Source organism: Psammomys obesus, unplaced genomic scaffold (genome assembly GCF_907164565.1).
Source record: "Psammomys obesus unplaced genomic scaffold, mPsaObe1.curated_primary_1811, whole genome shotgun sequence".
NCBI classification, from domain to species: Eukaryota; Metazoa; Chordata; class Mammalia; order Rodentia; family Muridae; genus Psammomys; species Psammomys obesus.
This window is the reverse complement of record NW_026585504.1, coordinates 37,372,810-37,387,476: the sequence shown is the minus strand read 5'-3', so window position 1 is coordinate 37,387,476 and position 14,667 is coordinate 37,372,810. Positions and strand designations below refer to the sequence as shown.

The following is a 14,667-nucleotide window of genomic DNA, read 5'->3' as shown; positions in this document are numbered from 1 at the left end:
GTGTGTGTGTGTGTGTGTGTGTGTGTGTGTGTGTGTGTGTGTGTGTGAATGAGTGTGCACGTGCTTATAATGATAAATATTTGGGCGGTGAGCATTTTAGAAAAGAAAAAGCTGGTAGCAAAGCAGCCAAGGAGAATACAAAACTAATGACGTAACATTGACAGATAAAGGCATTAGCAAAGACGAGAGGTTAAAGCTAGAACACAAATAGGAGTGCTACTCCAATGCAAGGGAAAATTAGTTGCTTTGACATTTGAAGAAGAAAATTGAATTCTCAGTATTGACTGTGATAAGCGTCTGCATGTAGGAAAAGGACAGTAAAGTGTATGCCTTTCAGTTTAAAAATTGTCTATTGTAAGTGTGAAACAATGTTCTCCTTTGAGGGAAAAGAAAAAAACACATGCGTAGGATTGGACATCCTACTTGTCTTTGTCGGTCTATCTTTTCTTTTTTTTTTTTTTTCTATTAATTTACTTAATACCTTTCCAGCCTGATTGAATGCTCCTCCCTCCACTCCTCCAAGTCATACCCTCAAACAACCCTTTCCCCCGTACTCCCTTCTAATCAGAAAATGGGAGATCCCCCAGGGGTAACCAACCTACCCTGGAACATCATGTCACAGCAGAACTAAGTGCATCCTCTTCCACTGAGGTCAAACAATGCAGTCCAGGTAAGGGGAAGAGATCTGAAACGGATCACAGAGTCAGAGACAGCCTCTACTCTTATTGTTAGGGTACCCACATAATCACCAAGCTGTACATCTGCTACCCATGTGTAGGAGGCTTAGGTTCAGTTCATGCATGCTTTGTGGTTGATGGTTCAGTCTCTGTGAGCCCCTATGGGCCAAGGAAAATTTACTCTGTAGGTCTTCTTATAGAGTCATTGACCCCTTCAGCTTCCTTAATCCTTCCTCCATCTCTTGAAAAAGAGTCCCTGAGCTATGTCTATTGTTTGGCTGTGGGTCTGTTTCCATCAGCTGCTTGATAAAGACTCTCAGAAGACAGTTTTGCAAGGCTCTTGTCTGTAATCACAGAGAGTTTCATTAACAGTGTCAAGGGGTGGCTCTCTCTCATAGGGTAGGTCTCAAGTTGGGTCAGTCATTGGTTGGCCATTCACTCAATCTCTGCTCCATCTTTATCTCTACATTTCTTGTATACAGGACAACTTTTGGGTCAAAGGTTTTATGAGTGTGTTGATATCCTCCCTCCACTGGAAGTCCGACCTGGCTAAGGAGGTGGCCACTTCAGGCTCCATCTTCCCTGCTGCCTGGAATTTCAGCTAAGGTCACCCCCATAGATTCCAATGTGCCTCCCCAGTCAATAGGGATGGCCCTCCCCACCAATTTCTATTTTCTCTCTTAGTCTACCCTCCCTCCACCTTCAACCACACCTGATCCCTACACCCAGCTCTCTTTCACTTAGTTCCCTCCCCCTCTCTGCCCTTCTGAGTGGTTTGATTATCCTCAAGGAAGGTCTGTTTTTTTCTTTATCAAGAGTCTAGACAGAGGAATTGGAGAGCTATCTTAAGCCTTTCTTGAAATGAAAACAATGGTTTCCAGTGCAATGTTCATTTTCTGACTTTCTGTTTATGGGCAATCTTCCCTTCAGCTCCAAACTACCACATTGATTTCAGAAAGTCACAACAAGTCCACAAAGGAAGAAGATGTGTAGTAGTTACTGGGCAAGGCTTTTGGGAAATAGACCAATATTTCAGCTTAAAAAAAAAATAATCACATAGAAGTTGTAGTCCCAGCTGAACACATTTTTATCACTACAATGATGCAAAATTATTAAAACACTGCTGTAATTCCAAGCAGCCATGCCTAGTAATAGGGCTTCTCTATGCCCTGTCAAGAGGATCACACTTTAAGTGACACATGGTGAGCAGTGTCATCCTGAGTTGAGTGGCATGATCTGAGGATGGACTTCTGTGACTTATTAAAGGTTCTTCTGTGATAGTTTTCTGTAACCCCCATGCTCCTGTTCTGAGTAGAGGTGTCAAGCTGACTGCTGTTTTATGAGCACAGGTCATAAGACACTTTCCCAGTTGTGGCAGTATTCCATTAAATATTTTTGCTGCTGTTTTTTTTTTTTTTTCCTGTTTGGTTGTTTTTGTGTTTCAGGTACCTTAGGTAGTTAAAAAAAGTCCTCATAGGAAAACTCTTTAAATTATTATTTTTACTATATTATGCTTAATGTCACATAAACCATGCAGAATTTTGATTACCTCTAATGTATCAGATATTAGTTCAGTTAATCCATACAGTAGCTAAATGAGGTGGATGTTTTAGCATGAAATACTAAGTATAAGGACACATGTAAATTTAGTTAATTAGCCCAAGACCAACTGGATTCAAATGATGTCTGAACAGAACAACTGTAGTTTGAGGGGGATATTGAATCAATTGTTATGTCTATGTTTTGGATAGAAAAGGAAATGCTGACTTCTTTCAATATTCAAATATCAGCTTTATCATCAGTGCCACTACAAGGGTAAATATACAGAAGATCCAAAAAAAAAAAAATTCTCACCAGCCCAATGTTACTATGCTCAAATTAGTCCCTAGGGTGAGAATCATAATTATGAAGCCAGTAGATCTCATGGATAAAGATGTGCCTCACCCTTTCTGAGGATCAGCAACACAAGATCAATGCTGCACAAACCTCTGAATATATGGGGAGATGACATCCAGACCCACCTTACAAATGTTCCTCGGTAGCATTTGATAACTGCTGAGGATATAGGGTCATGCTGTGTGGCCACTGGTAGGTTTTCCAAGTTCTATATGACCCTAAGCCCTATATGGTCAGCACAAATTACACCATCATTTTCCTAAACTAATGTGACTTCTAATTGTTTTCTGAATATTTATTGTTATTCTCAGAGATAAGTATGACTCATCAGCTTCAGCCAAGAAGTTTCCTTTTGCAAAAGCTGTGGACTCTTACAGGAATCCACAAGTAGCCAAAATTCAGGAATAAGTGACCACTGGGGATTATGTAACCCCAACTGATACACCTGCAACAGAACTCCTATAACTAAGGCTCAGAAAAATATCACAGAGGAGAGAGCAGAAAGATTACAAAAGTCAGAGGCCCGGTACATCTACTAATATGTAGTGTCCTTTACATAAAGCAATATAAACCCATGAAATATCAGTAATAATGTTCCATATATAAGAACAATAAAATCATGGAACAAATTCTATGAGGTCACACCCATAGCTGAGTACCTACAGATAGTCAATGGCTGCTGAGAGTGATAGGTTCTGTTGCTTCCGGGTGCTAGCTCACTCATAGCCTGTCCATTCCTAAGTGGTCAGCCATGGACACATGTATATATGAGCAATGTTTAATGTATACAATAAATTGTATATTTGTGGTATGTGTGTGTTTGTATGTTTATGTGTTTGAATAGCAATAATAATTAAATAAGATGTTATTAATTTAGAAAAAATATCAGAGGCATGGAAGAAATTAAGGAAGGAAGGGACAAGAGTGATATACCTGAAGTGCTTATGTGAAATGCTTAAAGAAGTTTTTGAAATTTTTTAAGAAGATTAAATCTAAGAAAATTAAGAGGGTACATTATTGTGGAATACAAGAGTTGGAAATGGAAATGAGTACGTATCTTATCTTATGTTATTGTATACCTGTATGAAATTTTCGAAAACATTAAAATGCCATAGTCTTTACTAATAGATACTTCACTTCTAGTGAGCAGAGAAACGGTGATATTTACTTCTGTCCGATACCTCTAAGATAGCAAAAGTTTTACCAGTCAAAAAGAAGAGATGATTCTCACTAAACATTTCAAATGTATTTTCTGTAAATACACAAATAAATAGATAAATAAATGAATAAATAAGGTCTTCCAACTATATTCATTTATCTCATTTAGGCCTTTTTGTGTCTGCTTCTATACTATGATCTTAAGTGATCAGTACATTGATTCATGCAGAATAAAACATCAAGTAGTTTACACCTCCGAATCAATAAGAAAGCACTGTATTAGAAGAATTCAGTATGTTACCTTCATTGTACAAGCTCCAGTTGTACTTTGGAGTAGCACACAGAGACCTGGTTATGCCAGATTTGGACTTCAGGAGCCTTGAAAAGTTAAAGTTCTTCTTACACAATTAGAAGAATTAACTACTAGCTATGTGTTTGTAGTAGCCTAAACTCTAAATCCTCTTCCTACAAATGAGTGCAGTTGGGAGAGTGCACTCCCTTTCCTTGACATGATGAACATAAGCTCTAAATATCCAATTCTTTAACATGCATGACAATGTCTTGTTGGCTCAATTTTTACCAGACATTATTGCTTTAAGCATTGTGGCTGTCTCTGTCACTCATGAAGCCTGTGAGTGGCTACCTCTTTTCTTGGACACTAGCATTAGAGAGTAACTATAGACAAAGAATTCTTAATTTTCAATGTTGGCCTGATTTGTCTTCTTGCCTCACCAAATGGTACTATATCATGAAATGTACCATTGTTGAACAGCCACTATTTTATGGATTAATGTGTGAATGAATACACAGAGAAGTAAAATCAGTGTTAGTGTAAAACTTGTTAATCCAACAACCTCCTGTATTGTTTTCCTTTTCTAAATCACAGAAACAGATGCGTGAAAAAAAGTAAGAGTGGGTCTGCTTCTAAAGCAAAATCTAACTTTCTTCTACATGGTGATTTTCCAGTATCTGTTCTTAAAGACTAGATCATTTCATCATTAAATATAGCACAATGAAGTTGTGCTTATCTACAATGAAGTTGAAGCCAATGTGATGATGATGATGATGATGATGATGATGATGATGATGATGATGATGATAATAATAATAATAATAACAACAACAACAGCTCTCGGTGATTTTTGTGCAAGCCGTGAATTTTTTGGCTTAGTTTGCTTTGAGAAAGGATAAAAATCTCTTTTATAATACTAACATGATCTCCTGTTATTAAATCCTAAATTGCAACAACAGCTAGCAGTTTCAAATGTCTGTATTCGTGGATGCTATGATAAACACTTGACATAGATTATCTCATTTAATCCTCACAGAAACCAAATGAAGTGTTTACTGTCATTATCTCTATTTGATGAAGAGGATGCTGAGGCTCAAAGAGAATTAATAACTTGTCCAAGACCAGCTAATGCCAAGTAATCGAGAGTGAACAGCATGTGTGTACAAAGACTAGCCTGGACCAGCGTATTTTTGAGAGGATAACCCACAGGGAAGAAGTAGCAGGTGAGCAGATTTCTTGATACTAATTGAACTGGACACCTAAGCATCAGACCAAGAGTGGCCCAAAAACTAAGCCAAAGGCTTATCTCATTGAGAGGATCACTGGACTCCTGAAAACGTCAGGGGTTGAATCTCAAACTTTGAAGTTTCATTTCTGAAATGTAGGCAAATGTTTTGCCTTAGCATTTATAACTTAGTTCCTCAAAAGTGATAAGAGCTCCTCAATGTGATAAATGTTCTCAGTGGTTTGGTGTCAGAGATTGCTGGATTTGGGCTTTTGTCTGCCCCATAAACATCTCAGAATGCCTGACTTAAACAGTCAGGTTTGTAGACAGTTTCCATAACATATTGAGTTTCCAAATAATTTGGCACTCTGGGGCAGGATGATAACTGTATCTCAGGAAGACAAACCTGCTGGGTTTCTCGGCCCCAAAATAACTTTGCCTGTCACTTAACAAATCAATGGTGGAGCTGTCACTGAAGTATTATGGTCTGGAGCCATCAATCACATGCTAGTTGCAATATGTACTTAAATGAAGTGATGTGCTCATGTAGTAACATCACAATGGTAAATAGCTTTCCTGTTGTGTACTTTTTGTCTTGCGTTTTTAGTTGACCATTTTCAATATTCAGGGACCGTTCTCTCATCTTTCACTTTTTATCTCACTGCTGTGGTATTCTTTGCTCCAACAGAATGTAAATTTTAACTTGATTGTGGTAAGACTAAGTCAATGTGTGGTTGACCGGGAGATTGATGAGTTTATTCTCTGGGCTGACAATGAGATGTAGGGAGAGGTGAAATATAGGGTACCCCAAAAGAAATGAATTGAAATTCAGAATTTCTGACTTCTCTTGCATATGTCAATGTCTTTCGGAAGTTACCTCTGTGCCAGATAGATTACAATGCTCTTGGTATGGTTTGTTATCTTGTACTCTATTTGTAAAGACCACAAATATAATTTTATTCCTTACAAACCTTCCAATCGAAATTAATATATTCATATGCTTTATAAATATAAAATGTCTCAAACTAATAGAAATCATTTATAATTTAGCAGTAGGACTATCTTTGCAAGTCAAAGAGGGTTATGTTTCATAAATGTGATACATATTTTTACCCCACTGGACAGAACATTGCTCAAAGAATAGCTGTTATTCCAAAGGCAGCTATGCTTAAAAACAGGGCATGATACATCTAGTGTGAAAACTCTTAGTTTCTTTGAATTTTTGTAGTATAGCAAGAGTATGTATGTTTATATCATACTGTTTATGTTTTAAATGAGATAAATATAATATGGAAAAAGTGATTACCTTTTGTGTTTTGCCTCACCAAATCCTATGGTCCTCATACAAAAGAGCAGTATTTCCCAAAAGAATGTTGTTTCTAATTATGTGATTACATCTAGTGCTATAAGTCCACTTAGATGTGTAGGCAGGTATGCATGTATGTATTATGTAGACTAGTAATCATTTGAAAAACATGATTTGTTTTAAAAAGCATCCATTGTGCTTCCTATATATCTGGGGTGGGTGCAGAAAGAGGAGTGAGTTAATTGGTGAAAAGCAGTGAAATTCCTTTTTTACAGATTTACTTTGCAGACAAGAGCGTGGACACTTATTTGTTAGTCAGATGTCCTTGAAATATTACTTCATCTCCTCCTTTGTTTTCATTGTTGTCAGAAGGACAACAATCACAGCACTGACCTCATAAGTTTATTATCAATACAGTAAAGCTGTGCATATAAAGAATGAGGAATGGTGTCTAGCATAGAAAAAGCACTCATCAAACATTATCACAGTTGTTTTAATTTCATGATGCATAAAGTTTCCTCACAAACACAGGAAATGTATGCCAGTCAGAAATGGAATCAACCTTGATTTGGGTTTCAATATTTCTTGATTCTAACGGAAGCCTTTAAGACTCTCTAGTTGTCTCTTAATGGATATCAAGGTTGAATCAGATTATGTATTTAGGGTTCCTTACGGTGACTTTTCTGTGTTATTGAAACTGGATTGAATATCACTTCCTCCAATCCTCCCTGATGAACCCAAAATTTCTGATTGTTTTGTGATGTTTTCAAAAACTCAGGCTAGCTAGTGCTTGGCAAGAGAAGCAGGTAGGAGAGCACCATTGATCTGTACCTCTGAGACCACAGATGGCTTAGTATCTGCATGCATGCTGAGCAGAGATAGGCAAACAAGTCCTGTCACTCCCCTTCCACAAACACACCCACCCACACACACACACACACACACACAAATACTCGTCTACTTTTTCATGACAGGCAGAAATTTAACCCACAGTGTGTAATCTTTCTTCTAGGGAAAACAAACAAACAAACAACAACAACAAAAAAAAACCTTGGCAAATAAGTAGGAATTCCTTTAAGGCTATATCAGGTTCAACAGTCCTAAGCATAGGTACACCTTTTTGTATAAAAACATATACACATCTGACTGCATTTCAAGATGGCACAGCTCTTGATAAAGTGTGACTATAAATCTTCCTTTCTATTTTGGCTTCTGCTAACTTGCTCTGATGCTCTTTCTTTCCCATTGGCCCTATTCCATTTGACTTTCTTCCCGATGATCCATCCTTTGAATTTTTTAAAATTTAATTTTATTTTATTAATTATACTTTATTCACTTTGTATCTTCCCCATAAGCCCCTCCCTCCTCCCTTCCCAGTCTCACCCTCTCTCCCCCTTCTTCACGCATGCCCCTCCCCAAGTCCACTGATAGGGGCGATCCTCCTCTCCTTCCTTCTGATATTAGTCTATCAGATCACATCAGGAGTGGCTGCATTGTCATCTTCTGTGGCTGTGTAAGGCTGCTCTCGCTCAGGGGGAGGTGATCAAATTGCAGGCCAATCAGTTCATGTCAGAGGCAGTACCTCTTCCCATTACTATGTGACCCACTTGGACACTAAACTGCCATGGGCTACATCTGTGCAGCGGTTCTAGGTTATCTCCATGCCTGGTACTTGGTTGGAGTATGAGTCTCTGGGAAGACCCCTGTGTTCAAATTTACATCTAAAGAAACTAATCAAGAGAGAGGACCCTGACTAAAATGCTCAATCCCCATCCCGAAAGGCAAAGAGGATGGACATCAGAAGAAGAAAACAGGAAACAACCTAGGAACCTGCCACAGAGGGCCTCTGAAAGGCTCTGCCCTGCAGACTATCAAAGCAGACATTGAGACTTATGGCCAACTGTTGGGCAGAGTGCGTGCAATCTTTTTTTTATATCTTTTTTTTAAAATTTTTTATTAATTACACTTTATTCATTTTGTATCCCCCCATAAGCCCCTCCCTCCTCCCCTCCCGATCCCGCCCTCTCTCCCCTTTCTGCATGCATGCCACTCCCCAAGTCCACTGATAGGGGAGGTTCTCCTCTCCTTTCTGATCTTAGTCTATCAGTTCTCATCAAAAGTGGCTGCATTGTCCTCTACTGTGGCCTGGTAAGGCTGCTCCCCCCTCAGTCAGAGGTGATCAACAAGCAGGCCAATCAGATTATGTCAGAGGCAGTCCCTCTTCCCATTACTATGTAAACCACTTGGACACTGAACTGCCATGGGCTACATCTGTGCAAGAGTTCTAGGTTATCTCCACGTATAGTCCTTGGTTGGAGTATGAGTCTCTGGGAAGTTCCCTGTGTTCAAATTATCTTGTTCTGTTGCTCTGCTTGTGGAGCTCCCGTCCCCTCCAGCTCTTACTATTTCCCACTTCTTACATAAAATTCCATTCACTCTGCCCATCAGTTGGCCATCAGGCTCAGCATCTGCTTTGACAGTCTATACTGCAGAGGCTTTCAGAGGCACTCTGTGGCAGGTTTCAAGGTTGTTTCCTGTTTTCTTCTGGCTTTCAGAGGCCCTCTGTAGCAGGTTCCAAGGTTGTTTCCTATTTTCTTTTTCTTCTGATGTCCATCTTCTTTGCCTTTCAGGATGCAATCTAATGTAAGAAGTGGGAAATAGTAAGATCTGGAGAGGACAGGAATCCCATAGGGAAAGCAACAGAACCAGAAAATTTGACTTTCTTTTTATAATATGAAAATGCTAACTGTGCAGATGCCAAGGGTGAAAGGGTTCTTCTTCCTCACTGAACTGCATGTAGCAGCCCTCTTCTCTCATTCCCAGGGTGAGCTTTGCAATCTTTTAAGAAATAGTTAGTATGTGTCATTAAGTTCATATAGAAATGAAAATGAACAATTCTACTTAATTGTTCAGTTTCAAAATAAAAACAAAAACAAATTACTGAACAAAATTGTTAAACATGCTTTTAAAATTTGAGGTGACTTTTAGCTCTATTAAAATGGAGAAAATTACAGAGAATTTATTATTGTTCTTTAAACTTTTAAAAACAAACATTTTTCTGAGTAAAACATTAAAAGATTATCTGTATAAGATAAAGGAAAGTAAACTTAATTTAAGTAACATATTTAATGGAGCCAATTCACATATCACAAGTAAGTTAATAAACCTCAAATTAAAACCTTTGTATTCAGTCAGATCATTGCTTGATTCAGCAGACAACAGTGAAGATCATGCTGTTCAGAGCGTAAGTTTTTGGTTGCCAAAATCCCAGGCTCTCTCCTTGTTCAGCATATCCTGGTAAGACAAGGATATCCAGAACTCTAAAGTTAGCCCCTTTTTTTCCATGAGGAAGGACAGCTAAGCAACAGGAAGATGATTACTTTTAGTGGACTCTTAAACAAAATAAATTGAGTACCATGTTAAAAACTTCACATGGCCATATTTTATTCTCCAGTGCATGTTTACTAACTGCTTCCTAGCTCTTCTGTGCAAGATATAAGTTGGGTAATAAGTGAACTAAAATTTTGTTTCCTGTTCTTGGAGATGCCATAACCACTTAGGGAAGAGAATCACCCAAATAACTAAGTGCACAGGCTATGTTATTTGAGTAGACCTATGAAAGCTCAGAGAAGGACCAGCCTGAGTTTACATAGAAGGAAGTACAGAGTGAAGTTCTGTGTCACCAAAGAAAAAAATAGTTTACTAAATTTTATATGCTAAATGTATTTCAACAGGAAAATAAAATACTTTAATATTATTTTTCTGATGATTTAATTCTTTGCTATAATCATATTAATAGCTACTTACTAGCTTACTCTATGCATGTAACAAAATTTGGTTACTCTGATCCGATTTTTGGTCACTGGAATTACTCTTAGTCTTAGAAGAAAACAGCAAACATAACTTCTATGCATGTTCATATAGTGCATGTGGTTGATTCCATTCTTAGACCTCAGTCAAGTATGTGAGATCACTCACTCCGTGGAACACCATGCTTTTTAAGCTTTGACCTATTTTCTCAAGCTAATATTAAACAACACTGCTCTCTGTTTGACCACACTTGGTATCAAACAAGTATTTTGTGTTGTTGTTTGACTTTGGACAAGTTCTTAAGCGACACTACTCTGTTTCCTTTCTTTAGGTTTTTGTTCTGTTTGGTTCAGTGTTTTTCAATACAGAGTTTCTCTATGCAGCCATGGCTGTCCTGGACTCACTTTGTAGACCAGGCTGATCTCGAACTCACAGAGATCCACCTGTTTCTACCTCCCTGAGTTCTGGGATTATACTTGTGTGCCACAGCATCTAGCTTGTTTCTTTATTTTAAATTGAGGTAGACAAAAACTTTTAATTTTCTTTGAGATTTTAATAAAATTACATCATTTCTCATTTTTCTTTCCTCTTTCCAAACCCTCTCATGTCCTGGTGTTTTTAAAATCTATTATACAACAACATATATAATATATTAGATGTGCGTATGTTCATATTAATAAATTTATAAATGCAATGTTTTTCAAATTATGAGGACAATAATAGTGACTTTGAAATTATGCTTCAGTGATTAAATAAGAATAAATACATATTGATTCACATATTTTGAACATAGGACTAAGGTAAACTGCTAAGCCCTGACATGATAATCACAGTGTTCTATATGTGTTAATTTAACATCTTAATGACTTTCAAACAAGAATCAAGCAGTGCTTGCAGAGGAGAATGTGGAGTTTTACTTGACATTGATCATGTGGCTAATAGATGTCATAACTAACTTTATGTTAGCTACCTACCAGTTTATGCTCAGGAATTATGCCTGTGGTGCAGAAAAGCTGCAGTACTAAGTGAGGAGACAGAATTATATAATATTTTATTTTACAACTTGATGCCCTTGTCAATCTGTAAGAACGTTAGTCAGATATATGAAAAGGAGCACAAGGTTGTACGTTCTTTCTTATGTAGATAACTAAATGTGTCATCTAAATTAAATGCTGGACTGACTGAAGCCATATTCAAACTATTATTGTGCTTTAAAAACAACATGGATCCTACCACTTAGTGAAGGAGAAGGGATACTGTGCAAAGCACACACTTTCCCCAAAATTGTCTATGTGTTTTCCTTTCCGTAGTATGTTGATGTGGGGCATTGACTTGAAGGACTTGGATTTATTTTTGAACTCCTGTCAGCACTCCATAATTAACATTGCCCAGAAGAGAGATGCTATTTTGCCTCCTGCATCATCAACATAACTGTCAGCAAATAAGAAAGTCTTCTTCGCCATTGCTGCTGCTAACGTACGAAGCAGAAAGGAACAGGTGGAAGGCCCCACACTGGGCTGTTGGCCGGGCTGGCATTTGGTGCAGTACACTGTAGCTTGCACGCACCTATTTTTGCCTTAAGAATGTGTCTTGCAATGCCACTTGATTCCAATCTACCCTTAACTTTCCAGTTTGATGTATTTGCTGGTCTCAACAATGTCATTTTACATCCTTGACATAAAAATGAGTAGGTAATGCTGATTTACTAGTGGTTATGTTACTTATGTTTATTTATTATGTTTTTTTGGTTGTTTTTCTATATTTCATGTAATGTTTTCTGTCCTATAATTTTCTTGAAATTTATAATATGTATAAATAATTAATCTTTTTTGGAAACGAAAGGTAGCAATGAATAAATATTGCTTTAGTAAATGACCAATACTAAAACACAGCTCTTTAATAGTAAAAACTTCTGATGCCTCAGCATTTACTGTGTATCCAACTTCTGTAGTATAAAATAATGTAAGACAATTTTCTTGTATAAGATAATATTTTAATTTTTCAAGTTAATACATAGTAGTATATTGAGATTATACAGGCAGTTCAAAATCATTGTGACACTTGTTAAAAGTTATAACAATTAATTTCTTATACTTCTGAGAGGTTTTACTATTAAGTATGTCCTTTTTCTCTAAACTGAAAACACAAATCCATAGAACAGTTTTTACAATAATGTTTACTGCAGTGTTATTCATAGTAATTCGTAAAGGTGAAAACAACTCAAATGTCAACTTAGTAATAGATAAACAAATGTTAAATATTCACACAACTTAAATCACTTAGAAATTTAAAAAAATGAAATCTTGATGTATGCAGTAAGAAAGTAAAATATTTTACATACACTAGTAAACCATTTATGCTTTGTGAAGGTAGACAGAAAATATAATATAGTCTATTTAAGAACATTATAGTGAAATTAAATCAAAGTAGTATTAAGGGACAACAATAGGCTAATCCATAGAAAGAAAAGGTAGATTCAACCACAACTAAGCTAACTGGACTCATGAGGTGTTTTCAGAAAGTAGAAGTCTTTTTGCTGAGCCAGTCTCCCAGCAGTCAACTCCTGGGACCCACATGGCAGAAGGAAAAAAAAAAAAAAAAAAGAAACAGTTCCTGCAAACTGTGTCTGACCTTGATATGAACACAATGATAGAGACATCACCAGCTTTCCTTACATACAAACAAATGAATGTTCTTAAAACAAAACAAAACCAAGGAAACTATATACAAGCCTAACAAAAATAAATCAATAAGAAACATGCAACGTTGGGGATGACTTAGCTTTTTTTTTGGTTTGGTTTGGTTTGGTTTGGTTTGGTTTGGTTTGGTCTGGTTTGGTTTGGTTTGGTTTGGTTGTTGTTGTTGATGATGATGTTATCCAAGGCTGGGTTTTTTTGTGTAGTCTTGGCTATTCTGGACACACTTTGGAGATCAGGCTGGCCTCAAACTCTCAGAGTTCTGCCTGGTTTTCCTCCCTGATTGTTGGGATCACAGGAATGCTCCACCCTGCTAGACTTGACTTAGCTTTTTAATATCACACTAAAACCATAATGAGCCCTGGGAGTCCTGCAAAGACTTATGTACCTACCAAGGACCATGCATGGAAAGGACCTAGACCTTCTGCTCAGATATAGCTGATTGGCAGCTTGGCCGCTCAGTTCCCCAAGTAAGGGGAGAAGGGACGGTTTCTGTCATAAGCTTGGTTGCCTGTTCTTTGATCACTTTCCCCTGGTGATAAGGTCTTGCAAGACAACAGAGGAAGAGGATCCAGGCAGTCCTGATAAGACTTGATAAGCTAAGGGCAGATGACAGGGGAGAACTCCCCCTTTCAGTGGACTAGGAAAAGGGAATAGAAGGAAAAAAGGAGGTAGGGTGGCACTAGGAAGAGTTGAGGGAGGGGGCTACAATTGGGATATAAAATGCAGAAACTGTAAAAAAATTAAAAATAACAAATAATAATAATAATTTTAAGAAAACTATTAATAACAAACTACTAAGAACAAAAATGAATTCATGGTTCCAGGTCTTGGGGGCAAGGCAGTTGGAAATGATTAAATGCTCTAAAAACTGTTATTGGTAATCATTATACAAGTTTGAAGTGATATTAAATACTGTCAAATTATGCTTTCTGTCAAGTTGGTATTTTATAGGTAATTTATATTTCAATAAAGTTATTATAGAAATATATATGCATGCTCTTAATGGAAAGTAGAGACAAAGAGTAAATGTACAAGAAAATTACAGATAAAACTTCCCATCTTACACAAACTTAATCAACATTTACATTTCCATACCTTCAGAGTATCTTTTAAATAAGTAAACTATATTTTGTTTATGTATTTTTAAAGCAAAGGTAGATATTCACTCTTCACTGTTCTAATATCGATTGTTAAGTGTTGTTAATAAAAAACAAGAAGAGGTGCTTGTGATCACTGATACATGCATGGCTCATTGTTTGAGACCTGGAAGTATTCAGGAATTAATTAATGATGGGGAGGCTGGAGATACTAGAGATATTTTTTTCTTCCCCCTTGGATCATTAATCATGTTACGTCTTTGTAAGAATAGAACACAGGCAATAAATAAATAAACAAGTTAAATGAATGAATTAATGGAACAGATTTGTAGATGAATAAACAATTAAGCAAGCAACTGGGCCATGGTGGTTCGTGGCTGTAATTCTAGCACTCCAGAGGCAGAAACATGCAGATCTCTGAATTCCAGAACAGCCTGGTCTACGGTGAGTTCCAGAACAGTCAGGACTACAAAAAAAAAAAAAAAAAAAAAAAAAAAAAAAAAAAAA

General features: G+C 37.1%; 1 protein-coding gene across 4 annotated transcripts in view; it reads left to right on the top strand.

Moving 5' to 3' along the window:
- Lrrc4c (leucine rich repeat containing 4C) overlaps positions 1-14,667 on the top strand; it is a 1,364,812-nt gene that overhangs the window by 242,070 nt on the left and 1,108,075 nt on the right. For all 4 annotated transcript variants that reach the window (XM_055599890.1, XM_055599907.1, XM_055599872.1 and 1 more), the window contains exon 2: positions 5,060-5,246. The gene's annotated coding sequence lies outside the window, so the exon portion shown is untranslated. The remainder of the gene's footprint in view (positions 1-5,059; positions 5,247-14,667) is intronic.